The sequence below is a fragment of the Danio rerio genome, chromosome 4, assembly GCF_052040795.2.
Source record: "Danio rerio strain M-AB ecotype USA chromosome 4, GRCz13ab, whole genome shotgun sequence".
NCBI lineage: Eukaryota > Metazoa > Chordata > Actinopteri > Cypriniformes > Danionidae > Danio > Danio rerio.
The window spans coordinates 77,318,651-77,344,633 of record NC_141024.2 but is presented as its reverse complement, the minus strand read 5'-3'; the positions used below and the strand labels follow the sequence as shown (position 1 = coordinate 77,344,633).

The following is a 25,983-nucleotide window of genomic DNA, read 5'->3' as shown; positions in this document are numbered from 1 at the left end:
TTACATAAAGGTAAGGTAATGTTGTTTAGTTCAATCAACACAACATTTATAATTAACTTTAATTTATTTACACTGCTAAAAAAATCCTTTAAATTTACTGAAAAATACCGGCAGTGGTTGCCAGGAATTTTCTGTAAAAATACGGAAGTTTTATATAACTGTTTTAATTTACAGAAAATAACCATATTTTATCAACTGATACAATGCTTAGTTCCCAAAAACCTAGTTTAGCTCACAAAAACGTAGTCATTCAATGCACTAATGTGTTCATGTATGTATAATTAGCAAACAGATTTTCCCTGTATTTGTAACTACACAGTTACTTTTAAACAAAAGAAGATGCAGCACAACATCAGCTATCCTTAGTTTATATTGGACTTGCACACAGATGCTACTATCCTCCACAACGGTGCACCATAATAGTTCAATTTATTCTAATTCACTTGTTGTTGGTTTCTAAATTTATTTAACATTTTATTCAATTTGTTAATTTTTGTATTTTTTTCTGTTAATATTTAACTTATTTAATTTTTTTTTTTTTATTCCATGTTCATTACTGTTTTGTTGACCAATGTTAAATAAATATTGCATTTATAAATGACTGGTCTTTGACTTTTAAGTCACGTTTGTGTCGGTTTCTGTTTGCCTTTAACATTTTATTTACATTGTTTATTTATATTGTTAATACTGTATTATTAATAACTAATTTAATAATTTTACATTTGCTACTCTATTTTCATTACTGTTCTGTTGACAATTGTTAGATAAATAATGCATATATAAATAACTGACTACTCCCTGACTTTTAATTCTATACACTGTAGCTCAATGACATTTCTATAGATCATTTGTACATTAAAATACAGAACAATAATAACCATAAGCATAAGAGTGTGTGTGTGTGCGTGCACGTGCATGTGTGTGTGAGAAAGAGAGTGTGTGTGAGAGAGAGCTTATGTGCATGTGTGTGTGTGTGACATATGCGTGCGTGCCTGTGTGTGAGTGTGTGTGCATGTGTGAAAGAGAGAGCGCGTGTGTGTGTGTGAAAGAGAGAGAGCATGTGTGTGTGTGTGTTTTCCAGAGATGGGTTGCGGCTTGAAGGGCATCTGCTGTGTAAAAACTTGCTGGATAAGTTGGCAGTTCATCCCGCTGTGGCAACCTCGAACTCTTGGTCCTCCATAATCATCACACTGAAGACTAATCATGCGTACAATTCAGGCTTAAATGTGAATAAATTATATTTTAAACATTTAATAAAATAACAGTTATTTAAAAATGCTATAACATTTTAGTGAGCAGAATAAGCTTATTATAAAATATTCCAAACGTTTTACTGTGGCTGTATATTATAGTTATTACTACTATTTGTTGTGCAACATTTTTTTTTTTTTACATGGGTGGAAACCTTTGTTGAACCAACCTGTTTCTGATGTTTGCTGGGGAACGATTCTGAATGTCTGGCAACTGTGCAGAGCTAAAAAAAAAAAAAAAAAGATCACTGTATTAAGTAGCTTGAGGGGACATGTGGTACATTGTCCAGTGGCTCCCAGTGCTTCAGCATCTTTGTACATGTTTCCGGTGGAGCTGGTGGTACTGCTGGTGCTGGTTGTGGCCAAATCATAGTGGGAACTAAAGTAAAAGTTCAGTGGCATCTGAGGTAACAGGAGGATATTCTATTGATAGAGCAGGTGGAGGAAGTGGCTTTGGTGCTGGTCTAGATTCCTCGTCATCTCATCAAAATTAAACGGAAACTTGTTCAAATAGATTATAATCGCATTTGACTTTTTTTTTTTGACTTGAAATGACAATCTTTTTGCTAAATTAAAATAATTCAACCCATTCTTTAAACAGGGTTTTGCTTGTCACCCTAAAGAGTTTTACACAATTATTAATGTTATTCCTAAAAACATCACAGTATTGATCAGAGGTTTTCTTTCACACTATTCTGTAATGTCCGCTCTTCCATCTTTATTTTTAGAGATACAAAATTTAATAATAAGTTTTAAATGAATATTCTTATTTAAAGGCTTCATCCTAATCAGCTCAGACCTCGTTTATTTTAAAAGATTTTAATTCACAGAAATTAGAAAAATAAGAACAAGTTGCATTTCTTTTTTAATTCTCCCCAAAATTAAAGAACTTCAGTTAAAATGATTAATAATGTGTATCCATCAAAAGAATTCCTGAGATTAAAAGTTGATACTGAGGAGAACTTGCCAATTTTGTGAAAGTTATTGAAAACACTGAGCATATTTTCTACAACTGCATATACTCATGTACATAACTTATAATACATAATGTCACACGCAGAATTCCACAGATTTTCTGCAGATTTTTAGCCCATCATTAATTCTATTTAATTTGAGTAAATGTGTGTAAATATATATTTATTCACTTTTTAAATTAATAACAGTTATATTATTGACTAATATGAAAATGTTTATCTGATTTATCTACAATGCAGTTTGTACAGTAATATTTTCTGTCTTTTAGTAGAAATATTATACGAGAGACTTGCTTAGTTTACCAGATAAAGTGAATCTAATTGGATTTGCATTTTAAACATTAAATAAAAGTTTAAAAGATATTATTCTTTGTTTCACATATTTAGGATTTAGTTATGATACTCCCAAAATATTTCGGCAGAAATTAACAGATTTTTATCAAAATTCTTTGCAGAAATAGCAAAAAACGTCGACAGATTCTGTCTGGCCCTACTCATGACTCATAATACTTAATGCATAATACAGAATGTCTCATGTCAATATCCATGTAAACCCTTTTTACAATAAACAAGTTAAATTTGGTGTAACTAAAACAAATTGTACACAGCATTACCTGGTTAACAACCTTTTATGCTTTGCAAAACATTCTTCATTTGTAAATGCAGGTTTTTGGACCTTCTTTTAAAGTGTGACTTTGAGATTATTAGACTCATGAAAGGCCTAATAAAAGTATCCTCTTTCAATTTTTATTTTGCTCACCTATCATTGCTGGTTAGTAATAGTATATATATATATATATATATATAGGATATATATATATATATATATATATATATATATATATATATATATATATATATATATATATATATATATATAGGAACAATCAGAATGTTAATAATTAAATAACTTGTTACTCTTAAAATAATTTACCTTTAACACAATAAACCTAAAACTATAACCTACACACACACACCACTTGCAGACAGCACACAATATAATCTATCAGTCCACATGAGCAGTACAATATGTATTGCATATTAATAATAATTGGAATTTACAGATAGCTGAAGTCCTTCAGTAGTCTGTTAAGTCCTGGAATTAGCATGTAAGCTAACAAATCACTCATGTTCTCATTCACAATAGAGACACTGGGCTTCCCATACACAGATTTATTTGTAGTAATGTGGGAGTTTTCACATGAACATTTCTTTAAGGGAAACTAGTTGTCTACAGAAAGTTTAATTGTCTTCATGAAGAAAACTTGTTTATTTTTTTTAAATCAGTCTATCAAAATAAAAGTGTAGTGTTTTGAAACCAATGTCTTCATTTGTTACCCACAACACATCAAGATTTGATCAAGTTAAAATCTCATAATCTGACACAAATCTGATCTGTTGTAAATGGCGAATGGCATTGTGTAGTCTGATCAGGGCTTTATGGAGTCTGCATCAGTCTCTCACTGTCATTGCAAGTTTACACCAGCCGAGTTTATGTGGACTTTCATTCACCAACAAGTTTTGTGAAACTGCAGACAAAAGCCCAAAATTGGAGGCAAATCGATGTTTGTTCAAGGGAGTGAAAATCAAACAATGTGAATAATCAAAAACACAATCTAAGGGTGTAGGACAGTTTTCTCTGCATCTCCCCAAACATTTTCTCCTCCCTAATCTTTCTAATTCTCTTTTCAGAGCCGACCATTTGATTGCAGTGTGCAATGTGCACAAATTTGGTTCTCAGTTCATTATAACTTAAAACACATATAGAGTTATTTTGCTTTCTTGCAAAGAAGAAGTAGAAACTCTCACAACCTGTTACATCTTCACCCCTCTTCAGTTATTGAGTTTAAATCTTCAGGTGCAAAGGGTTTCATTCCAGTAACTTGAGATGTATTCAAGAGTTAACACTTGTCCCGAGATGCTATCCCATGCTATCCCGGGTGAGAGCCTTAAGCTCTGCTTGACAAGGCCTCATTTTTTCTCTCCATTGTGAAGCTTCATGTGATTGACGAGGCTTCTTTTATGTTTAAAGACCTTTCCACACTCACTGCATCGAAAACGCTCGCCTGAGTGAATCTTCATGTGTTGCTTTATGGAGTCTTTGCATGTGAGACTCTTTCCACACTGATCACATGTGGACACTATGGTTCCAGTGTGACCATTCGTGTGATTCATGAGCCTAGCTTTGGTTGTGAAGCTCTTTCCACAATGAGCACATGCAAACGGCTTCTCTCCGATGTGACTTATCATGTGGTGTTTGAGTGAGCCTTTATGTGGAAACCTTTTACCACACTCTGTGCATGTGTAAGGTTTCTCTCCAGTGTGAATCCTCATGTGGATGGTAAGGTTTTGTTTTTGAGAAAAACCTTTCCCACACTGTGTGCAAATAAAGCTTCTTTCTCCACAATGTTAAAAATTGTCCCGTTAAAAAACAGTAAAATACTGGCAGCTGCAGTTGCCAGCAATGTACTGTTATTTTACAGTATGTTGCAGTAAAAATACATGGACTACATTGATTTACACAATACTCAAGTGAACTCATTTTGCTCACTGAAAGCAACTGCCTCAACTTGGTCAACTGCTGAATGAGTTTATGAAGTAATTTGCTATATATGCTTAGAAGCATACTTATAATGATAACTTATTTTAGTTAATTAAAAAAGTTTGGTTTAACTCTAATTTCTTATTTTTCACAACAGCACACATACATGTAAATCTGGAATCACCAGACAGATTCTGACTGCATCAGCCACTAAACAGCCGCTGTCTTTAAATAGAGAAACATGCAGAATAACATCAACAGTTCATTGTTCATCTTTAACTCATACACTGGCTCTACTCTCCTCCACAACGGTGACACACAGAAGAAATTAGCTTCAGGTTTTACAGTAAAATACAGTTTTTTCCTTGATTTAACAGTAATCTACTGGCAGCTGTGGTTGCCAGCAATATACTGTTTTTTTACAGTCTATTTCCGTTGTGTAAATTAACAGTATATTACTGTTAAAATACATTTTTACACTGTGTTTTTACCTCTCACACCTTTAACCCTTTAAACCCCAGAGCATATACTTCAGTTTTAATTGAAGTGTCCACACTACTGAGTGTTCAAGAAACATGTAGCAAAGCTGAAGTAAATTCATTAATTACCTGACTAATTAAATGATAATTGAGGATTAACAATGAACAAATGAAGAAATACTGAAGGGAAAAAACAAGAACAGAACATACAAAACTTTAGTCACAGCTTTATAATGAAATAACTTAAAGAACAACAAATGATTAAATCATTTAAATGATCAGCGGATGATTAAACAACTCTACAAACATCATCATCAGCTACACTTATTACTTAATACATGTATTTTTGTATAACATCTACTAAAGTTCTTCTTGAGAAAAAGTGAAAGTTTTACGTCACCATCATGGAGAACAGAGTTTGCTTTAGTTGGGCTCTTAGCCCTGTCACTTTTAACATTTATATATTTTGGCTGCTGCAATTGTTAAGAACTTTGTTTAAAAAGCTAATTTGTTGAGGCAAGCCAGCCAAAAACCTAAATAAGATCTGGTGATGTTCATGTTGCTATTAAATGGCAGAGTCTGTTTTTATTTAGTATAATAAAAATTACTGCTCCTATTCAATGTTAAATCTATTGTTTTACATTATATGTCTATATATGGCAATGATTTCTGAAAGTTTTTAAGAATATCTTGGACAATAACACTGCTCTATGGTGTAAATCGCACTCAAAGAGACATCAATAATCAGCGTATGAACCTCAATAATGGTGACAACAAATTTAACAAAATTAACAGTTTAACTCACAAACAGGCAACTGAAAGTCTAAACATAAACAACAGCAGAATCAAACACAAATAAAGAAAACTGTTAGACCATTATACAACATTTATTTATACAGCAATGCATGCTGGGATATTTGTACCGTGCCACTCCCAGCATGCATTGCAGCATGAAACATTTGAGATGTTACCATTGTTGAGATACAAGGTCAGATTCATGAGGTCTGAGTGTGTATTTAGCATAACTGAACTGTTTTTTTCTTAACTGATAAGTTATTACAGAGATATCTTTTCTGTTTCCACTTCTCATTAATTAAATTAATACCTGCAACTAAGCATAAAATCTATTGCATGAGGCCCTTCTTCCAGATTTATAACAAAACATTTATCAGTACTAATTTCAGACAAATAGATTTCTATATTTATTGACTTTTCAACTTTATTGCTATAGTACAAACGTTTTGTAAACTCTGTATTACAGCAGTTGGAAAGTTTTATTAAAAGAGTTCAAGGGTGAAGAGCCCAACTAAATCAGCCCCTTACTCCATTACGATGACACAAAAAACACCTTAATTTCTGTTGGATCTCAATGAGAATAGTATGGAAGTCAAATCAGTCAGTAATAAGTGTGTGTCTGCTGTTGTTTGTGGAGTTGTTTAATGATCCTCTGCTGAGACTGAAGCTGTTTTATTTTATTTGATTTTATTTAATGTTGTAACTCAAGTCACTGTTTGTGTTTCTTGTTTATTTTCTTCAGTAATTGTTATTATTAACAGCAGGTGTTCATCAGTGTCTGAATTCACTCATTAGTGTTCATTAACTCTGTCAGGTGAACTATATTAGTTAACTAGTGTATGAAATAGTGAACAAGGGCACAAAGTGTGATTTCAAACACAGACTTCAAAACATCGAATCTGAACTCTGTTAGCTCACAGTTTTCTGCAGTTGGTTACTTTCTCGAAAACAAAAATGTTACCCAGAAAGCACTGTTTTTAACAGAATATTACTGTTTTAGTGAAAAAACATTATTTTACCGTAGAATCTGACCGTTTTTTTACTGCAATTTTTTACAGTGCAGTGTGAGTTCTCATGTGGGCTTCAAGATTGCCATTTTGCTTACAACTCTTTCCACACTGAGGGCAAGAGTAGAGCCTCTCTCCAGTGTGAATTCTCATGTGCACTTTTAAGTTTCCTGTATTATAGAAGCTTTTTTCACACTGTTTGCAGGTGTAAGGTTTCTCCCTAGTGTGGTCAAGGTTTGGCTTTTGACTGAAACTCTTTCTACTCTGTTTATAGCTGAAATCTTACCTAGACTTGGATTTCCGAGGTTTTCCGTGTGATGAAGTCTTTTTAGTGAGTGTGGGTTTTTCATCAGTCGTTATTTCTTGTTGTTTCTCTTCCATTTCATTCTTTTGATGTGTCTCTTCTTTCAGCACTATCAGGTCTTCAAAAAAGAACAAAAAAGTGAACTTTAGTATGAAGGCTCAAAGTGGCAAGCATGAAATGTTTACCCTAAATATTAAAATGAGCTTACCATTTACTCTCCATCATGTGGTTTTAAACATTTCCTGTCTTCTGGAACACAAAGTAAGCCAGCATTTTTATCACAATATCTTATTTTGTCCTCAACAGAATCAAGAAACTCATCAAGGTTTAAAACCACACAATGGAAAGTAAATGGTGAGGCTATTTTCACTTCTGTGTCAGAAAGTCATACCAACACTAACTCACATAATCAACACATCTCTTGACTCTGGTTTATTCCCCACTGTATTACTACTGTAATTGTGAATCTTTACTGTTCCCGTTTCAACAGGGTGCTCTTGCTAAACGGAGCAATGGCAGAGAAAGACTTCCAGTGCAGACTTTGTTAAGATGCTGCAATCTAATCGTGGGAAAGACACTTGCTCCTGAGCAGATTCGAGCTTGGGGATGTGTTGCTGTCACACCAACAAGTCTGCCGTGAGTTTCAAAGCACACATTATACTAGTTGCCAACTTAAATGTACTCTCTCATTTCCAGCATTCACTGAGACTCACACACACACTCAAGCAGTTTGGCCATGTTTAAAACCACATCTGGCAGCTGTGGGATTCGAACCCACGCCCCCAAAGAGACTGGAGCCTAAATCCAGCGCCTTAGACCACTACGAGCAGAAGCGTGCAGTATCATTTTGCAAGTCTGTTTGCTCAAGCAGAGAGGTCATTCTCAAGCATCCTAAAAGGACTGCCTGGCAGCGGTGGGATTCGAACCCACGCCCCCGTAGAGACTGGAGCCTTAATCCAGCGCCTTAGACCACTCGGCCACGCTACCTTGCCAAGCTGTTTTCCCTGAGCAGTTTTCCCACCAACTTGTTTCAAGTAGCGCAACAGCGCTGGGAAATCAGTTAAATTTGGCCATGCATTGCTGGAGCTCCTTCACAAAGAAAGAGAACTGCTTAATACCAGCTTAGGAAGCACTCCCACCTTCCTGTCAACCACAGTTCTGTCTCTATTAGAGCACACCTCAAGGCATTTGAAGTCTACTCCATACGGCAGCCAGCTGCGATACATTTAAGCACCTGATTACAAGGTAACTGTTAATGTTTTAGTGTGTTGTATTTCAAATTTGAATACTTAAATTCAAAACCTTTTATTTATAGGAGAAAAAATGTCTGAAAAATCTCATAAAGCTATGTCAGACGCTGACTGAATTTCACGTCTGAAAAAGTTTGCAAGCACAGGAGTTTGGCCATCAAATGAGAGCAACAGGCCAGCTCCTCGACAAAGAAAGTGGCATGAGATTTATCAAAGGGTGTGTATTTCGTTTACATGATATAACGTTTGTTGAAATTTGCTTAACAGAGTTACGTGAACTTGTTAGGCTTCAGTACATTCAGTACAGTATCTGTGTAAAATATGTCATACTTGTTTTTAAATATTAAAGTGTTTTAAATTTCATGTATTTTGAGATTTACTTCGAATAATTTAGTAAGTTTGACCGTTTATGAGAGAGATCTTAAAAGGTGGGGGAATGAATTATGAGTGTACAGTACACAGCATGTGGTTTTAAGGCCTGAAATGTTCCTGTCCAGTTCCTCTTATTCTTCTTTTCGTTTTTAGAGATACAAACTGTACAATTACATAATAAATAAATATTGCACACCCTAAAAACAGTGATAAATTAATTTACAGAGCTATTGTGTGCTTTATTAAGGGAGCCATTGAGTTAAAATTCTTGTTTAGTTATAAAAGTTTTTTGTATTGTGTAAAATTATTTATTATATCTTTCATGATTTTTTCAGATTGAGAAATGTCCATTGCAATCTCGTGGGCAGAGGACTTTGCTTGGAGGTGTGCTGAAATGCACATGTGGTTTTCACACTCAAAAGGTACATTTTTGAATCAATATGTGTTTATTTTTATTTACTAGAATGGCTGTCCTTTTTCATGATTATATGTATTTTTGTGATTATTTTTAGCAGAGTACTGCTTCTGCTGCTCCTGCACAAATGGTGCAACAACCTGCCCCTACTGTACCTGCTCAGGAGGTGATGGAGACGAGACAACTTGAGGCCCAGCCCCCGTCTACTCCACCAGTGGCATCAAAAATTTCACCGCAACTGTCAATGGTACATTTTTTAAAAAATCAAAAGAAATGACAATTTCAGTGTTTCAAGTGTTCAAGGTGTTCAAAGTTCAGTTCAAAGTTCAAACATAGGAGAGAAAAGAACAAAAAGCAATAAAAAAGTTGAGGTGTTGCTAGAGACCTGCTTAAAATAAATTGAGTAAATTAGTTTAAATTAGGTGGTAGTATCTAATTGCTTGAAATGTAATGTTATATACACTAATGTTCAAAAAAATTATTATTGTTAAAATATAAAAGCTTAATATTAATCATATATAACAAGAATTCTATTGTTTGATTTGCTCATAAATTAAATCGATTTTATTTGTTTGAATTGTTTGAATAAATTATTCTTTATTTATTTAATTTGCCTATATTATTATTTCACATTATTCCAGTTTTTACTAAATATTAGATCAAATAAATGTAGCCTTGATAAACATATTTAAAACATTAAAAAAATACATTGAGCAGATCGCAAACCTTTGAACAGTAGTGTACATTTTGCCATTGTGAACACAGTGTTTTTAATTAAATGTTTTTTGTCTTGCCCATTTTGATTACTGTTTTTTTGACCATTGTTAAATAAATATTGGATTAATAAATGTCCTTGACTTTTAAGTCCACTTTGTGTCGGTTTCTGTTTGTATTTAACATTTTATTAACATTGTTTATTTATATTGTTAATACTGTATTATTAATAACTAATTTATTATTTTTACATTTTCTACTCTATATTAATTACTGTTCTGTTGACAATTGTTAGTTAAATAATGCATATAACAAAAACTGACTATTTGACTTTTAATTCCATATACACTATGCACACTATACACACACACACACACATATATATATATATATATATATATATATATATATATATATATATATATATATATATGTGTGTGTGTGTGTTCACTATATACTCTATGACATTTCTATAGATCATTTGTACATTAAAATACAAAACAATAATAACCATAAGCATAATGCTACAACAACTACTAAATAATGACACATTCAAGTTGGTATGCTTAATTTTTCATGAAAGAATGTCAAAAAACACAATAATAAAGTGCTTAGGCATATTTTATTTACCTTGGAGCATTACACATTCAAACAGTTAGTTTATTGAGTAATAATAAACCAATAACAATAAAGCGTCTTTAGCTGGATTCGAACCCCAGTCTTGGTGAGCACCTGCAATAGAAATCAATGTAACTCAAATTGCGTTGTTTTAACACAGAACAGTTTCACTATGCGTGACGTAAAACAGGTGCAGGGAAGGCTTGTCTGGGAAGCTTAGAATTCACCCTTTCTTTTCTTCATTTTTTCCCCCTCCTCTTCCTTTTTTCTCTTTCTTTCTTCCCTTCTTGCCCTTCTTTGTTGGACGATTGTTCCCCAGCTTGAACACAGCGCTTTAGACCGCTCTGCCATCCTGACATGCTTGACTGGTCTGAGCTGTCTCCTAGAAGCCAGACCGCAGCACCGTGACATGGAAGCTGGTGTTTCACAGTTTGCCCAGGTCCAGCAGTCTGCCTCGTTGACGCAGTAGGCAGCGCGTCAGTCTCATAAACTGAAGGTCATGAGATCGAGCCTCACATGGGGCAGCGTGCTAACTTTTGGCACATGGAAGCGCTTAGATGACTGGGTGGCATTTTTTATCCCCTTCCGTGTGGATTGTAAGGCTGGTATCAGGAATGATTATTTACGACATCTGTGTTTTAATGAGAACAGCTACCTGATAAGCATCAAAGAGCTCACATCTGTCGCTCTCAGTGTGAGAGCGAAACTTCCCCCAGACACGTATCTCCTGTTATACCCTCTCCCCTTTTGTCTCTGTTTACCTAACGCATTGAAGGTTCCAGCGTGTCTGATAAAGAAGGTCTCACCCCTTTAGATATCGAAACATTTGCCCTCGGTCCGGTAATAAAATTATAATCAGGCCCCTCAAGCAAAACATCCCCTCACCAAGAACAAAGAAACACACAAATGGTAATACCACAGAAACCCCAACCGAAACTTCTTCCCATGAAAATGTCCTGTAGAGAGATGGCCAAATGTAAATATCAAAGAAACACCCTGAGGTGCAAAGATGGGTACTTAAGGGAAGGTGGCAGAGAAGTCGGGGAATCTGTATCCAGATCTCCCGCACAATTGCTGTGTGTAGTCTTTTTCGTCTTCAGGTAAACTTCTAAACTTTCATATGTACTTTGAATTGGCTAAACGTTTCACTAATGTAATTTTGATTGATTGAATTGATTTTTAAATTATCCTGTTTACCTGATAAATAAATTGTTATGTTTTGAATTATTCAAATAGTCCTCGTGTTATTATCACTGATAAATGTTGTTATCCATAGCACTACAAGCCACTGTACAGGTTAGTAACGGACTAAAACATGTTAGACGGAGCAGCGTGGCACGCTATTCAATGTTGTTAGAGATCCGACTAGCAAATTGGCATTATTTCATGTATACGTAGACTGTGGGTTTTCTATTTAGAACAACAAAATATTGTTGAAACTAATTTAAATGTGGATATTTAGGTCTTCATCTACAAACTTATAATCCTGTGCGATTATTATTAAAATACTCTGTCTTGATTAAGTAGATAACAGATCTATGGGGACCACATAAAAATCTCCTAAATTGAGTAAGTAGTGTTCTGCCTTCTTAGGAGAGTGGTTAATCGCCTCTGTTTAATGACCAAGACTGACAAGCTTGTATTAAGAGATTGTATACCCGGCCAGTGCAAGACTCGAGATGCTATCGGAATCTGAGTAAATGAGAATAAGGTATAATAACAAATTAAAAGAATATTCAATCATAATCTAAAATAATGTGAAAGGAAACAAAATAACTTTATCAATGTTTTATTATTGGAGTCAGATAAAACGAAAGATATACTCATATCAAACTTATATATGTATTTAACTCAATACTATTTGTGCTTAAAAGAAGACAGTGACGCGCAAGAATCCTTCTGCCGTCTGATTGGCTGCCGTCGTTGGACCAAACAGGCGGACCCTACAGGATCATGCTTCCCCAGGGCGAAAAAAGCTACAGCTCCTCTGGAGGCCTGGCGGTGTGAAGTTCCAAGAACATTTCCTGAGTCTGAAGCAATGATGGTAAGATGCCTCCATTCCTATCACGTTGTCGCTTGACGTTCGGCGTGGATCTGTCAAATGTCATGAATTAATGTTGTGCGAGGATTTGACGAAAAGTCCTGCGAATCCCATTGCCTTAAATATCAATGGCATCCCAGAACATTCCACTACATGGCATTCCAAGACAGTTCTTTTGATCCCCTTTCGGTTCACTTGCATTAAAGCCTTCGTCCATTGTTTTTTTTTTCATATGCATCTTCGAGTTTTTGTGGACAATACCTTGATCGGAAACGCCTTAAAACCTACAGTCTAAAGTGCCCATTAAGTCTGGCAGGGACACTGCTACGGTGCATGAACTTTGGCTCAAAGAGATTGATGCTGTGCTTTGTCGGTGTTACTGTATCACTCGGACATGGCACCAAAGAGTTAAAGAACTGAGCCTGAACGCGTAGCCAAAAATTTGGTTTGTCAGATGTGGTATTTGCACCCACACCTCCAGGAGAGACTGCGTCCTGAACGCTGCGCCTAAGTCCACTCGGCCAACCTTACATGCTTGACTGGTCTGAGCTGTCTCCTAGGAGCCACAAAGCACAAAGGCAAAGAACGATATGGGTCAGTATTGGTGGTTCAGTGGTGGAATTCTCGCCTGCCACGCTGGAGACCCGGGTCCGATTCCCGGCCAATGCAATTACTGTTTTGTGTTGCTACTCTTTTAGCTCTGGGTAACAGCCTTGCAGCAATCACACCCAACTAGGACAGCAGTATGCGCATATCAGCATTGGTGTTCACTGGTAGAATTCTCACCTGCCACGCGGGAGACCCGGGTCCGATTCCTGGCAAATGCAAATCCTCTTTTGTGTTGCTACTCTTCCAGCTCTGTGTAACAGCCTTGTAGCAATCACACCCCACTAGGACAGCAGCATGAGCATATCACCATTGATGGTTCAGTGGTAGAAGTCTCGCCTCCCATGCGGGAGACCTGGGTCCGATTCCTGGCCAATGCAATTCCTGTTTTGTGTTGCTAATCTTCCAGCTCTGGGTAACAGCCTTGCAGTAATCACACCCCACTAGGACAGCAGTATGAGGATATCAGCATTGGTGGTTCAGTGGTAGAATTCTCGCTTGCCACGCGGGAGACCCGGGTCCGATTCCTGGCCAATGCAATTCCTGTTTTGTGTTGCTAATCTTCCAGCTCTGGGTAACAGCCTTGCAGCAATCACACCCCACTAGGACAGATGTATGAGCATATCAGCATTGGTGGTTTAGTAGTAGAATTCTTGCCTCCCACACAGGAGACCTGGGTCCGATTCCCGGCCAACACACTTCGCTTTTTGTGTTGCTTCTCTTCCAGCTCTGGGTAACAGCCTTGCAGCAATCACACCCCACTAGGAGAGCAGTATGAGCATATTAGCATTGGTGACTCAGTGGTAGAATTCTCGCCTCCCACGTGGGAGACCCGGGTCCGATTCCTGGCCAATGCAATTCCTGTTTGGTGTTGCTAATCTTCCAGCTCTGGGTAACAGCCTTGCAGCAATCACACCCCACAAGGACAGCAATATGAGCATATCAGCATTGGTGGTTCTCTGGTAGAATTCTCGCCTGCCACGTGGGAGACCCTCGTCCGGTTCCTGGCCAATGCAAACCCTGTTTTGTGTTGCTACTCTTCCAGCTCTGGGTAACAGCCTTGCAGCAATCACACCCCACTAGGACTGCAGTATAAGCATATCAGCATTGGTGGTTCACTGGTAGAATTCTCGCCTGCCACGTGGAAGACCCTGGTCCGGTTCCTGGCCAATGCAAACCCTGTTTTTCTGTTGCTACTCTTCCAGCTCTGGGTAACAGCCATGCAGCAATCACGCCCCACTAGGACAGTAGTATGAGCATATCAGCATTGGTGGTTCAGTGGTAGAATTCTCGCCTCCCATGTGGGAGACCCGGGTCCGATTCCTGGCCAATGCAATTCCTGTTTTGTGTTGCTAATCTTCCAGCTCTCGGTAACAGCCTTGCAGCAGTCACACCCCACTAGGGCAGCAATATAAGCATATCAGCATTGGTGGTTCAGTGCTAGAATTCTTGCCTGCCACGCAGGAGACCCCAGTCCGATTTCCGGCCAATGCAAATCCTCTTTTGTGTTGCTACTCTTCCAGCTCTGGGTAACAGCCTTGCAGCAATCACACACCACTAGGAGAGCAGTATGAGTATATCAGCATTGGTGGTTCAGTGGTAGAATTCCCACCTCCCACGCGGGAGACCCGGGTCTGATTTCCGGCCAATGAAGTTCCTGTTTTGTGTTGCTACACTTCCAGCACTGGGTAACATCCTTGCAGCAATCACACCCCACTAGGACAGATTTATGATTATAACAGCATTGGAGGTTCAGTGGTAGAATACTCACCTACCACGCGGGAGACCCGGGTTCAATTCCCGGCCAATGCAAATCCACTTTTGTGTTGCTACTCTTCCAGCTCTGGGTAACAGCCTTGCAGCAATCACACCCAACTAGGACAGCAGTAAGCATATTAGCAGTGGTGCTTAAATGGTAGAATTCTCGCCTGCCACACGGGAGACCCGGATCCGATTCCCGGCCAATGCAATTGCTGTTTTGTGTGCCTCCTGTTACAACTCTAGTTAACGGCCTTTTAGCACTCACATAACACAAAGGCAAAGAATAACATGGCTCAGCATTGGTGGTTCAGTGGTAGAATTCTCGCCTGCCAGCGGGAGACCTGGGTCCGATTCCTGACCAATGCAAATCCTGTTTTGTGTTGCTACTCTTCCAGCTCTGGGTAACAGCCTTGCAGCAATCACACCCCACTAGGACAGATGTATGAGCATATCAGCTTTGGTGGTTCAGTGGTAGAATTCTCGCCTGCCACGCGGGAGACCCGGGTCCGATTCCAGGCCAATGCAAATCCGTTTTTTTGTTGCTACTCTTTCAGCTCTGGGTAACAGCCTTGCAGCAATCACACCCCACTAGAACAGTTGTATCAGCATTGGTGGTTCAGTGGTAAAATTCTCACCTCCCGCGCGGGAGTCCTGTGTCCGATTCCTGGCCAATGCAATTTTTCTTTTGTGTTGCAACTCTTCCAGTTCTGGGTAACAGCCTTGCAGCAATCACACCCCACTAGGACAGCAGGATGAGCATATCAGCATTGGTGGTTCAGTGGTAGAATTCTCTTCTCCCACGCAGGAGACCCGGATTCGATTTCCGGCCAATGCAGTTCCTGTTTTGTGTTGCTACACTTCCAGCACTGGGTAACATCCTTGCAGCAATCACACCCCACTAGGACAGATTTATGATTATAACAGCATTGGTGGTTCAGTGGTAGAATACTCACCTCTCACGCGGGAGACCCGGGTTCAATTCCCGGCCAATGCAAATATACTTTTGTGTTGCTACTCTTCCAGCTCTGGGTAACAGCCTTGCAGCAATCACACCCAACTAGGACAGCAGTAAGCATATTAGCAGTGGTGCTTAAATGGTAGAATTCTCGCCTGCCACACGGGAGACCCGGGTCCGATTCCCGGCCAATGCAATTGCTGTTTTGTGTGCCTCCTGTTACAACTCTAGTTAACGGCCTTTTAGCACTCACATAACACAAAGGCAAAGAATAACATGGCTCAGCATTGGTGGTTCAGTGGTAGAATTCCCGCCTGCCACGCGGGAGACCCGGGTCCGATTCCTGGCCAATGCAAATCCTGTTTTGTGTTGCTACTCTTCCAGCTCTGGGTAACAGCCTTGCAGCAATCACACCCCACTAGGACAGATGTATGAGCATATCAGCTTTGGTGGTTCAGTGGTAGAATTCTCGCCTGCCACGTGGGAGACCCGGGTCCGATTCCAGGCCAATGCAAATCCGGTTTTGTGTTGCTACTCTTTCAGCTCTGGGTAACAGCCTTGCAGCAATCACACCCCACTAGGACAGTTGTATCAGCATTGGTGGTTCAGTGGTAAAATTCTCACCTCCCGCGCGGGAGTCCTGTGTCCGATTCCTGGCCAATGCAATTTTTCTTTTGTGTTGCAACTCTTCCAGTTCTGGGTAACAGCCTTGCAGCAATCACACCCCACTAGGACAGCAGGATGAGCATATCAGCATTGGTGGTTCAGTGGTAGAATTCTCTTCTCCCACGCAGGAGACCCGGATTCGATTACCGGCCAATGCAGTTCGTCTTTTCTGTTGCTACTCTTCCAGCTCTGGGTAACAGCCTTGCAGCAATCACACCCCACTAGGACAGCAGTGTGAGCATATCAGCATTGGTGGTTCAGTGGTAGAATTCTCGCCTCCCACGCAGGAGACCCAGGTCCAATTCCCGGCCAATGCAAATACTGTTTTATGCTGCTACTCTTCCAGCTCTGGGGAACAGCCTTACAGCAATCACACCCAACTAGGACAGCAGTCTGAGCATATTAGCAGTGGTGGTTCACTGGTAGAATTCTCGCCTGCCACGCGGGAGACCCGGGTCCGATTCCTGGCCAAAGCAAATCTTGTTTTGTGTTGCTACTCTTCCAGCTCTGGTTAATAGCCTTGCAGCAATCACACCCTACTAGGAGAGCAGGATGAGCATATCAGGATTGGTGGTTCAGTGGTAGAATTCTCGCCTCCCTCCAGCTCCGGGTAACAGCCTTGCAGCAATCACACCCCACTAGGACAGATGTTTGAGCATATCAGCATTGGTGGTTCAGTGGTAGAATTCTCGCCTGCCACGCGGGAGACCCGGGTTCGATTCCCGGCCAATGCAAATCCTCTTTTGTGTTGCTACTCTTCCAGCTCTGGGTAACAGCCTTGCAGCAATCACAACCCACTAGGACAGCAGCATGAGCATATCAGAATTAATGGTTCAGTGGTAGAATTCTTGCCTCCCACGCGGGTGACCCGGGTCCGATTCCTGGCCAATGCAATTCCTGTTTTGTGTTGCTAATCTTCCAGCTCTGGGTAACAGCCTTGCAGCAATCACACCCCACTAGGACAGCAGTATGAGCATATCAGCATTGGTGGTTCACTGGTAGAATTCTCGCCTTGTCCAGTTCCTGGCCAATGCAAACCCTGTTTTGTGTTGTAACTCTTCCAGCTCTGGGTAACAGCCATGCAGCAATCACACCCCATTAGGACAGTAGTATGAGCATATCAGCATTGGTGGTTCAGTGGTAGAATTCTCGCCTCCCATGTGGGAGACCCGGGTCCGATTCCTGGCCAATGCAATTCCTGTTTTGTGTTGCTAATCTTCCAGCTCTCGGTAACAGCCTTGCAGCAGTCACACCCCACTAGGGCAGCAATATAAGCATATCAGCATTGGTGGTTCAGTGCTAGAATTCTTGCCTGCCACGCAGGAGACCCCAGTCCGATTTCCGGCCAATGCAAATCCTCTTTTGTGTTGCTACTCTTCCAGCTCTGGGTAACAGCCTTGCAGCAATCACACCCCACTAGGAGAGCAGTATGAGTATATCAGCATTGGTGGTTCAGTGGTAGAATTCCCACCTCCCACGCGGGAGACCCGGGTCTGATTTCCGGCCAATGAAGTTCCTGTTTTGTGTTGCTACACTTCCAGCACTGGGTAACATCCTTGCAGCAATCACACCCCACTAGGACAGATTTATGATTATAACAGCATTGGAGGTTCAGTGGTAGAATACTCACCTACCACGCGGGAGACCCGGGTTCAATTCCCGGCCAATGCAAATCCACTTTTGTGTTGCTACTCTTCCAGCTCTGGGTAATAGCCTTGCAGCAATCACACCCCACTAGGACAGATGTATGAGCATATCAGCTTTGGTGGTTCAGTGGTAGCATTCTCGCCTCACACGGGGACACCCGGGTCCAATTCCCGGCCAATGCAAATCCTGTTTTGTGTTGATACTCTTCCAGCTCTGGGTAATAGCCTTGCAGCAATCACACCCTACTAGGAGAGCAGTATGAGCATATCAGCGTTGTTGGTTCAGTGGTAGAACTCTCGCCTCCCACACGAAAGACCTGGGTCCGATTCCCAGCCAATGCAATTCCTGTTTTGTGTAGTTAATCTTCCAGCTCCGGGTAACAGCCTTGCAGCAATCACACCCCACTAGGACAGACATCTGAGCATATCAGCATTGGTGGTTCAGTGGTAGAATTCTCGCCTGCCACGCGGAAGACCCGGGTCCGATTCCCGGCCAATGCAACTGCTGTTTTGTGTGCCTCCTGTTACAACTGTAGTTGACGGCCTTTTAGCACTCACATAACACAAAGGCAAAGAACAACATGGCTCAGCATTGGTGGTTCAGTGGTAGAATTCTTGCCTACCACGCGGGAGACCCGGGTCCGATTCCCGGCCAATGCAAATCCGGTTTTGTGTTGCTACTCTTTCAGCTCTGGGTAACAGCCTTGCAGCAATCACACCCCACTAGGACAGATCTTTCAGCATAGCAGCATTGGTGGTTCTGTGGTAGAATTCTCGCCTGCCATGCGGGAGACCCGGGTCCGATTCCTGGCCAATGCAATTCCTGTTTTGTGTTGCTACTCTTCCAGCACTGGTTAACAGCCTTGCAGCAATCACACCCCACTAGGACAGATGTATGAGCATATCAGCTTTGGTGGTTCAGTGGTAGCATTCTCGCCTGCCACGCGGGAGACCTGGGTCTGATTCCCGGCCAATGCGAATCCTGTTTTGTGTTGCTACTCTTCCAGCACTGGGTAACAGCCTTGCAGCAGTCACACCCCACTAGGGCAGCAATTTAAGCATATCAGCATTGGTGGTTCAGTGGTAGAAGTCTCACCTGCCATGCGGGAGACCCGGGTCCGATTCCTGGCCAATGCAATTTCTGTTTTGTGTTGCAACTCTTCCAGTTCTGGGTAACAGCCTTGCAGCAATCACACACCACTAGGACAGCCGGATGAGCATATCAGGATTGGTGGTTCAGTGGTAGAATTCTCGCCTCCCTCCAGCTCTGGGTAACAGCCTTGCAGCAATCACACCCCACTAGGACAGATGGTGAGCATATCAGCATTGGTGGTTCAGTGGTAGAATTCTCGCCTGCCACGTGGGAGACCCAGGTTTGATTCCCGGCCAACGCAAATCCTCTTTTATGTTGCTACTCTTCCAGCTCTGGGTAACAGCCTTGCAGCAATCACAACCCACTAGGACAGTAGCATGAGCATATCAGAATTAATGGTTCAGTGGTAGAATTCTTGCCTCCCATGCGGGTGACCCGGGTCCGATTCCTGCCCAATGCAATTCCTGTTTTGTGTTGCTACTCTTTCAGCTCTGGGTAACAGCCTTGCAGCAATCACACCCAACTAGGACAGCAGTATGAGCATATCAGCAGTGGTAGTTCACTGGTAGAATTCTCGCCTGCCACGCGGGAGACCCGGGTCCGATTCCTGGCCAATGCAAATCCTGTTTGTGTTGCTAATCTTCCAGCTCTGGGTAACAGCCTTGCAGCAATCACAACCCACTTGAACAGCAGTATGAGCGTATCAGCGTTGGTGGTTCAGTGGTAAAATTTCTGTTTGTGACGCGGGAGATCCGTGTCCGTTTTCCAGCCAATGCAATTCCTGTTTTGTGTTGCTACTCTTCCCGCACTGGGTAATAGCCTAGCAGCAATTACTCCCCTCTAGGACAGCTGTATGAACATATCAGCATTGGTGGTTTAGTGGTAGAATTCTCACTTGCCACGCGGGACACCTGGAGTCGAATCCTGACTAATACAGAAGTGGTTTTGTGTGGCTCCTGTTCCAGCTCTGGTTCATGTCCTTTTAGCACTCACACAAAGGCAAGGAACAAGGTAGGTCAGCATTGGTGGTTCACTGGTAAAATTCTTGCCTGCCTCACTGGAGATGCGTGTCCGTTTTCCGGCCAATGCAATTCCTGTTTTGTGTTGCTACTCTTCCGGCTCTGGGTAACAGCCTTGCAGCAGTCACACCCCACTAGGACAGTAGTATGAGCATATCAGCATTGGTGGTTCACAGGTAGAATTCTAGCCTCCCATGCTGGAGACCCGGGTCCGATTCCCGGCCAACGCAATTTCTGTTTTGTGTTGCTACTCTTTCAGCTCTGGGTAACAGCCTTGCAGCAATCACACCCCACTAGGACAGCAGTATGAGCATATCAGCATTGGTGGTTCACTTGTAGAATTCTAGCCTGCCACGCGGGAGACCCTGGCCCGGTTCCTGGCCAATGCAAACTCTGTTTTGTGTTGCTACTCTTCAAGCTCTGTGTAACAGCCTAGCAGCAATCACACCCCACTAGGACAGCAGTATTAGTAGTCAGCATTGGTGGTTCAGTGGTAGAATTCTCAATTGCCACGCAGGAGGCCTGGCGTCGATTCACGGCTATAACAATTGCTGTTTTGTGTGGCTCCTGTTCCAGCTCTGGTTGACGGCCTTTTAGCTCTCACACAACACAAAGTCAAGAAACAACATGGATCAGCATTGGTGGTTCAGTGGTAGAATTCTCACCTGTCACGTGGGAGACCCAGGTTTGATTCTCGGCTAATGCAATTACTGTTTTGTGATGCTACTCTTCCAGCTCTGGGTAACAGCCTTGTAGCAGTCACACCCCACTAGGGCAGCAATATGAGTATATCTGTATTGGTGGCTCAGTGGTAGAATTCTCGTCTACCATGCGGGACACATAAGTTCGATTCCTGTCTAGTGCAGTTGCGGTTTTGTGTGGCTCATTTTCCAGCTACATGTAACTGCCTTGCAGCACTGACTCCCCACAAGGGCAAAAGAACATATGTGCCAGCGTTGGTATTTCAGTGGTAGAATTTTCGTCCGCCTTGTGGAAGAACTGGGTCTGTTTGCCAGCCAATGCAGTTGCTGGTCTGTGTTGCTACTCTTCCAGCTGCATGTAACAGCATAGCAGCAATCACACCCCACTAGGGTAGGATAACATGTGTTTCAGCATTGATGGTTTAGTGCCCTATCATACGCGCGGCGCAACATTATATTGCTAGTTTAAGCTTGACACAAGAGTCGTTTTGAGGCGTTGCGCTACGCTGTTTAAATAGCAAATGCATTAGCGCTCATATGTGCACCCATAGGCGTTCTGGTCTAAAAAAGAAGGTGTTCTGAGGCGCACTGCTGGCGCGTTGCTATTTTGAGAAACTAAAATAGATTTTTCATTAGACCAAAACAAACCCGGTCTAAACTCCTGCGCAGAGTTGCGCCTCGCTTACAATTCTCACCTGCCACGTGGGAGATTCGTGTCCGATTCCCGGCCAATGGCAAAATAATAAGCAGGTCAGGATTTGTGTTGATTCCTGGCCAATGCAATTTATGTTGCTCCCCTTCCAGCTGCATGTAACCGCCTGGCAGCTCTCAGAGCCCACAAGGGCAGGTGAACATGTGAGGCAGCATTGGTGGTCCAGTGGTTGAATTCTCGCCTCCCATGCAGGAGACCCGGGTCTGATTCTGGGCCAATGCAGTTCATGTTTTGTGTTGCTCCTCTTGCAGCTGCATGTAACAGCCTTGCAGCACACACACCACAAAGGCAAGGAAAGATATGTGTCAACATTGGTGGCTCAGTGGTAGAATTCTTGCCTGCTTATAGCCGTACCACCCTGGGAACAGTAGAGGACACTTGTGAGCGATACAGGGAGTGAACAGCTGCAGTTTGGAGAAAGGGTCTCCTTCATTTTATAATTTTTGTTGTGTGTTTGTTTGTGTTGTTTTTATGGAGTGAAAAAGAGTATATTTTATTTTATTTTTTTAAACCACCTGAGAGCAGCATCTTGCTAACTGGAGTTTATTTTTATTTTTTTTTTCACTTTTCTTGGGCATAAAATGGACCGTTCTTTGGCAAACGAAACTGGGCTGGATGCAGAGACTCTCTTGGCAAATGAAACTAGACTGGATGGAGGGGCAAGAATGGTTAAGGACAATGGACTGGACGATAGACAACGAGCTGGACAAAGGAAAAACTTGGAAGAAAATATTTAAAAGAAGTAACAGTAATAGTGAATGCCGAAGAAGTAAATGAGGTAAGAGCTGTGGACATCATTAAAGCAGTGACAGACAAGGGTGGTCATGGGAAGATTCTGGCTTTGAGACTGAGGCAAGGAAAAGAGTTTGAACTAACTATGGTAAAGCAAGAAACGTGAGGAATTGATCTATAAACTGTTGATTAAGGAAATGAACTGTTAAAATCAAAAAGCTCCAAAACAGGGATTATGTTGTTTATTTCGTGCACCTGCCAGTCTATCTTGATGACAGAGAAATTTTAGAAAAATTAGAAGGATGGGGAGTTTATCCCATATCAAAAATAAAAAGAAGAGTTTACACAGGCACTGACATTGAGGACGGAACAAGGTTCCTAGAAGTAAGGTTCCCTAATGAGGTGGCATTATTCCCATGTAGCACAAAGCTGGAAACAGCAAAAGGTACTTCAGGGTAATGCACAGCCACCAAGTGAAGACCTGTAGGCTGTGCATGAGCCCTGAGCACCTGTTAATGTGTGGAATGTAATAAAAAGAAAAATGGAAAGATGCATAGAAAGACTGTACTGGTATTTTAAAGAAGAAGATATGTTACCAAGCTTTTATGATGTGTTTAATGATGAAGTGTATAATGTTTTAAATGGTTTAAAGTGGAAGATGCCCAAAGAGGATATTATTTTATGAAGAATGTTTATTTTAATGTATTTGATTTGTGAAATTTCTGGAGTTTTTAAATGTTAATGTAATATGATGATTTTAAAAAAAGCACCTGTTAATGGATTGCACAGATTTTAAGTGCTATAAATGTGAAGAAAAGGGACACTGTAAGGAATTGTAATACTGTCAAATGTCCAGTGTTACGATTGACATCCACATCAGCTGCTAGCTGAGTTTTCTTCTTAGGCGGCATATTTGGTAATTCTGTGACACTCACCCGAGTTACTTCTGACACCAACTGTTACAATTGACCGGGTGGATGGAGGCAAAAAAGTGTCACAGAAGCCGCTGGTGAAAGTGAAGAGTGATTTATTTACACAAAGTGAAAACAAAAATCCAGCAAAACAGGTGAAAGTGACAGAATAACAATAAAGAAAAATAAACTATTCTATATTTACAATGTATATACAGGCTTGTTCAGCTAAATCAAGTAAATGACCTGAACAAAATCTGTTAACAATACTGACACAAACAACCTTGTCCTACAACTACCCACTCCAAGTGGATATTTGGGGCCATTTTATTGTATTGGCCCCGCCCATGGGTTAAACCATTTTACTGGTAGTGGGTTACCATGTAGAAAAAAAAAATCCATAAAAAGACATTCAACAGAAATATAAATTAATGCAAGTAAATGAATATGCATACAAAAACTCAAAATACAACACAACAAATAACCAATACAAATTTAAACAACAAAACTGTGATTTTTATTTACTGACCAGGGGCTTGTGACCCTGATGATGTTATGGAAAATGGCTGCTCCAAAGTGAAGGCGGGAAAAATCTGTATAAATGGCTTTGTTCGAAAGTTAGACAGGTTTGGTGCTGAGAAATGGAAACTGGTAAGTATATGTAAACTCTCTATGTTTGGTTAATAAATGAAGTTTAAAAGAAAATGTGTCTGTGGTTATTTCAGTGTTGATATGGGCTATTGTTTGACATAAAAGTGAAATTTTTACATAAACACAATGCTAATCTTGACAGAAAAAACAACATGTACACATTACACAAACACACACATGCACAATACAAATAACACAAAGGTCCATGTTTAAAAGTATGTATGAGTGCAATGTGATGTGTGGTTGTTAGTCACAGTGTCTTAGTTTTACACTGTGATATCCAGAATTTATACAATTTTTAAACAAGTGTGAATGTTGGATGGAAGGAGAGGAAGGGGGGAGCAAAACAAGAGGACGGACAGGTGCATGAAAGAAACAAGGAAGAAGAAGATTTAAAAACAAGGGTAATGGAGGAGGAAACAAACAATATAAGGGGAGAGGAAAAAATGTGAACGAAAAACAGACGTCAGAACAAGAACAGTGGACACAAGCGTTTTTTAACCTTTTATCATGGGGTCCGTTCTTCGTACGTGGATTACTCAGTTAGCTGGATTTGGATATTGACGATTTAACACGATCCAGGATCATTTCGTTCTTCAAAGCTGATCCAAAGTTGTTGTCATGGCAACAGATCTGCTAGGTCAAACCTGATCGGGAGCAGGTTCAAATCATATAAACAGGATTAGATCGGCTCAGTTCAAGCAAAGATAATACAGAAAGTATGTACCGAGTTCTGATATTATCTTACAGTAAAAGTTATATACACTTGGGAAAATAGTAAATATTTTTTAACTATATATATAAAGTTATAGTCATTAATAAAATAAATAAAGTTATACATATTAATAAAACGTATGCAATCTGCACCCTCGAAATTAAAATACAAAGACTGCCACCTGGTGGTGCAAAGAGAAAACTTATTGATATGAACTTTTTAGATCGCTTTAGTACAAATTGTGTATAATAGAAATGCAGAATATGTGACTTTTTTTAAAAGCAATAATACATTTATGCAGTCATAAACATGTTTTGACAGTTAATATGCCAGTGATGCTTCACAAAAGTTGCAGACGCCTTTACCAATATCATAATGCTTTTGGAAACAACCAGTTATTCTTTACACCGATTAAAAAACGATTACTATAATAAAGAAAATCTTTTCTAAATGAAGAACTAAATACATTGATTTGCATTGAAATACATGATAAATACTCTTGTCTTGACAAATGAAAGTGTAAAGCCTGCAGCTCAAAACAAATGTGAAGTTACTGCGTTTCATATTTAACAAGCCGTTTACTGCTAATTTGATGTAATTTTGCTCACATGGATAATTGAATATTAATCAGATGATGTCATTACGCTGCTGTGCCGTCAGCCAATCGTTGCATTGCTGATCATGATTTCTAGGATCGATAGATCTGTCCTTAACAACAAACGCAGCGATCTCAGATCAGTTCATCCAGATATTCTAATCTGATTCGCGAACTTGTTTAGAGAACCAAATTAAAATGGGATGGTCAAATATATTTTAACAATAGAGAGGATAAAGTGGATTGTGGAGTAGTGATTTTAATAAAAAAAGGTATATATGAAAAAGAAAAGTTAATATTTGAGGATGGAGTTGGGAAAAGCATGGCGGTGAAATTAGAAAAAGTTGAAGATAAATTCATAATTTATAATATTCATGCATCCAATGAAAAAAATGAAAAAGTGAACTTCTTTAAAAACGTTAGTATAAATGTAAAAAATGGCAGAATGTTATTGTAGTT

The 25,983-nt window shown here is 40.3% G+C and overlaps 1 protein-coding gene, 1 long non-coding RNA gene and 10 other non-coding genes across 12 annotated transcripts in view; 10 read left to right on the top strand and 2 right to left on the bottom strand.

Annotated features, from left to right (window-relative positions):
- znf1086 (zinc finger protein 1086) overlaps window positions 1-25,983 on the bottom strand; it is an 893,143-nt gene that overhangs the window by 848,824 nt on the left and 18,336 nt on the right. The window lies entirely within an intron of this gene.
- Window positions 8,257-8,338, bottom strand: trnal-aag (transfer RNA leucine (anticodon AAG)). The gene has a single exon. It is a non-coding gene; the product is annotated as a tRNA-Leu (tRNA).
- LOC148682838 (uncharacterized) lies at window positions 11,764-23,194 on the top strand. The gene is made up of 4 exons (XR_015943185.1): window positions 11,764-16,196; window positions 17,142-17,747; window positions 18,365-19,001; window positions 21,158-23,194. It is a non-coding gene; the product is annotated as an uncharacterized LOC148682838 (long non-coding RNA).
- trnag-ccc (transfer RNA glycine (anticodon CCC)) lies at window positions 14,632-14,702 on the top strand. Its single transcript has one exon. It is a non-coding gene; the product is annotated as a tRNA-Gly (tRNA).
- On the top strand, window positions 15,109-15,179 carry trnag-acc (transfer RNA glycine (anticodon ACC)). The gene has a single exon. It is a non-coding gene; the product is annotated as a tRNA-Gly (tRNA).
- Window positions 16,052-16,122, top strand: trnae-cuc (transfer RNA glutamic acid (anticodon CUC)). The gene has a single exon. It is a non-coding gene; the product is annotated as a tRNA-Glu (tRNA).
- On the top strand, window positions 16,368-16,438 carry trnag-gcc (transfer RNA glycine (anticodon GCC)). Its single transcript has one exon. It is a non-coding gene; the product is annotated as a tRNA-Gly (tRNA).
- trnag-ccc (transfer RNA glycine (anticodon CCC)) lies at window positions 16,996-17,066 on the top strand. The gene has a single exon. It is a non-coding gene; the product is annotated as a tRNA-Gly (tRNA).
- On the top strand, window positions 17,413-17,483 carry trnag-gcc (transfer RNA glycine (anticodon GCC)). Its single transcript has one exon. It is a non-coding gene; the product is annotated as a tRNA-Gly (tRNA).
- trnag-ccc (transfer RNA glycine (anticodon CCC)) lies at window positions 17,873-17,943 on the top strand. Its single transcript has one exon. It is a non-coding gene; the product is annotated as a tRNA-Gly (tRNA).
- trnag-acc (transfer RNA glycine (anticodon ACC)) lies at window positions 18,350-18,420 on the top strand. The gene has a single exon. It is a non-coding gene; the product is annotated as a tRNA-Gly (tRNA).
- On the top strand, window positions 18,985-19,055 carry trnag-acc (transfer RNA glycine (anticodon ACC)). The gene has a single exon. It is a non-coding gene; the product is annotated as a tRNA-Gly (tRNA).